The sequence below is a fragment of the Myotis davidii genome, unplaced genomic scaffold (assembly GCF_000327345.1).
Source record: "Myotis davidii unplaced genomic scaffold, ASM32734v1 scaffold129, whole genome shotgun sequence".
Taxonomy (NCBI): Eukaryota; Metazoa; Chordata; class Mammalia; order Chiroptera; family Vespertilionidae; genus Myotis; species Myotis davidii.
In genome coordinates this window covers 711,284-713,641 of record NW_006383019.1, presented here as the reverse complement: position 1 = coordinate 713,641, position 2,358 = coordinate 711,284, and the positions used below count along the sequence as shown (strand labels likewise).

General features: G+C 45.4%; 1 protein-coding gene and 1 long non-coding RNA gene across 15 annotated transcripts in view; both read left to right on the top strand.

The window, feature by feature from the left end:
- The window catches only part of SPECC1 (sperm antigen with calponin homology and coiled-coil domains 1), a 273,056-nt gene that overhangs the window by 115,179 nt on the left and 155,519 nt on the right, over positions 1-2,358 (top strand). The gene's annotated exons all lie outside the window — the stretch shown is intronic.
- LOC107181740 overlaps positions 1-2,358 on the top strand; it is a 28,342-nt gene that overhangs the window by 3,954 nt on the left and 22,030 nt on the right. Inside the window, exon 2 of the long non-coding RNA XR_001512446.1 lies at positions 859-1,016. This is a non-coding gene — a long non-coding RNA (uncharacterized LOC107181740). The remainder of the gene's footprint in view (positions 1-858; positions 1,017-2,358) is intronic.

Sequence of the window (2,358 nt, the reverse complement as noted above, 5' to 3'; positions counted from 1 at the left end):
TCTTCCGATGCCTCCCATGCCCCGCCTGCACTGGTTCTGTTTCCTGCCCTAGAAGTTTCTTGCTTTGGGTGGAACCCAGTTTGTTGGACCTGCTGGCAGCACAGTCAATAAGCCAGCACATCCTGAGCGTGGCTGATGTTTCTCTTTTTCCCTTAATCTCATCTTCTTCAAAGCCCTTGTCTTTCTGGCCTTGATTCCTGGCAGTGAGCTCCCCGCCCCCGAGACTTCATTCGTACTAACTGATTTGGAGTGGGGATGGGGCTCCTTTTAGTTCAGAAATAATACATGATCTTGGAGTCTTATCCATATACAGTGGGGCCTGACTTACGAGTTTAATTCGTTCCAAGGCTGAGCTCGTTAAAGAGCTCGTTAACTCAAACTACTCTATCAACTCAATGCAAAAAATTGGCAGAGAGACAGCTGGTATCAAAAAACTCGTTAGTCGGGACACTCGTAAGTATCTCGCTTGACTTAAGAAAAAAAACCACAGCTTTATTGAAGTATAACTTATCATAAAATTTACCCATTTAAAATGTGCTATCCGCTGAACCGGTTTGGCTCAGTGGACAAAGCGTCGGCCTGCGGACTCAAGGGTCCCGGGTTCGATTCCGGTCAAGGGCATGTACCTTGGTTGCAGGCACGTCCCTACTGGGGGGCGTGCAGGAGGCAGCTGATCGATCTCTCTCATCGATGTTTCTGACTTTCTATCCCTCTCCCTTCTTCTCTGTAAAAAATCAATAAAATATATTAAAAAAAACAAAAAAATAAAATAAAATGTGCTATCCAATACTTTTAGTAAATTTACTGAGTTATAACTATCCACAGCTAAGTTTCCGAACATTCCCATCACCCCATAAGGTGCCTCGGCCATTGCCAGCCACTGCCTGTTTCGCCGCCAGCACCAGCACCATGAACCGGCTGCTGTCTTTCTAGATCCTCCCTTGACTTCTCTGTCACTTTTCCAGCATCGGAGTGTTTTAGCAATTTACATGCTCTCTGCCTGAAGAACGTTTCATGTGAGTAAGGCGCCAAACGTTGTTACCCTCTCTTAGTCTTTCTTCCCACATTTAAGTTTCTTTTGTTTTTCTTTGTGTGAACTTAGTCTCTGTTTAGCAAGTTGGCCTTTGGCTATTAAGAAAGTTAAGGGCCCTGGCTGGTTTGACTCAGTGGATAAAGTATCGGCCTGAGGACTGAAGGGTCCTGGGTTTGATTCCAGTCAAGGGTAAATGCCGGGGTTGTGGGCTCGATCCCCAGTGGGGGGCGTGCAGGAGGCAGCCGGTCAATGATTCTCTCTCATCATTGATGTTTCTATCTCTCTCCATCTTCCTCTCTGAAATCCATAAAAAAAATTAAAAAAAAGAAAGTTGAGGTTTCCCCCCTCCTTTTGAGTAGTGTCATGTACAAAACAGATATTTAAGCCACTCTAAGGCATGGAAAAGTACAAAGAAAGTTAAAGCATGATCCAGAACACCAACTCTCAGAAGCGACCAGTGTTAACTGATTGATGGTGACGATCTTTCCAACATCTCTCTCAGCAGTGATACAGCTATAAAGACACTTATTGATGTAGGCACCAAGCCGGAGGTGGCAGCTTTGGTTGCCATAGGAATCCAAGCCAGACATGGGCATCTTTGAGAGAAGGCCTGTAGTTCTCATGAAACTTGTACTCTAGAGGAGAGACAATAAACCAGTAAGCAAGTAAATATGTAGTATATTAAATGGTGATAAACACCATGGAGCTCAACAAAGCAGAGAAATGTATGTATTAAGGGTCTGGTTTACTATTTAATGTGATGCAACAAGAGAGGCCCCTCTTAATACAATGGCATTTGACCAGAAATCCCAGAAGTGAGAGAGCACGAACCCTACGGTCTATGAAATGTAGATTGAAACTGTGTGGGAAGAGCATTCTAGGCAGAAGGAACAGCGAGTGCCCAGGCCTTTAGGTGGGAGCATGCCTCATGTATTTGAGGAACAGCAAGAAGGCAACTTAGCAAAAGCAACGTGAGAGGGAGAAAGTGAGTCCACTGATGGGGGGTGAGGGCCCGTGGGGACAATTATTCAGGGTCTTGGAGGCCATTGTGAGGGCTTTGGGTTTTCCTCCCAGTGAGGCAGAAAGCCATTAGCTTTGTAAGTGGAGGTGTGATATGATTGACCAGGTTTTAGAAGCATCCCTCTGTTATCTGAAGAACAGACTATAGAGAGGCAGGGGCAGAGGACGGGAGGCTGGTTAGGAGGCAGTTGCAGAAATCCTGGTAGGTGATGACCATGGCTTGGACTAGGTCAGTGGTCGGCAAACTCATTAGTCAACAGAGCCAAATATCAACAGTACAACGATTTAAATTTCTTTTGAGGGCC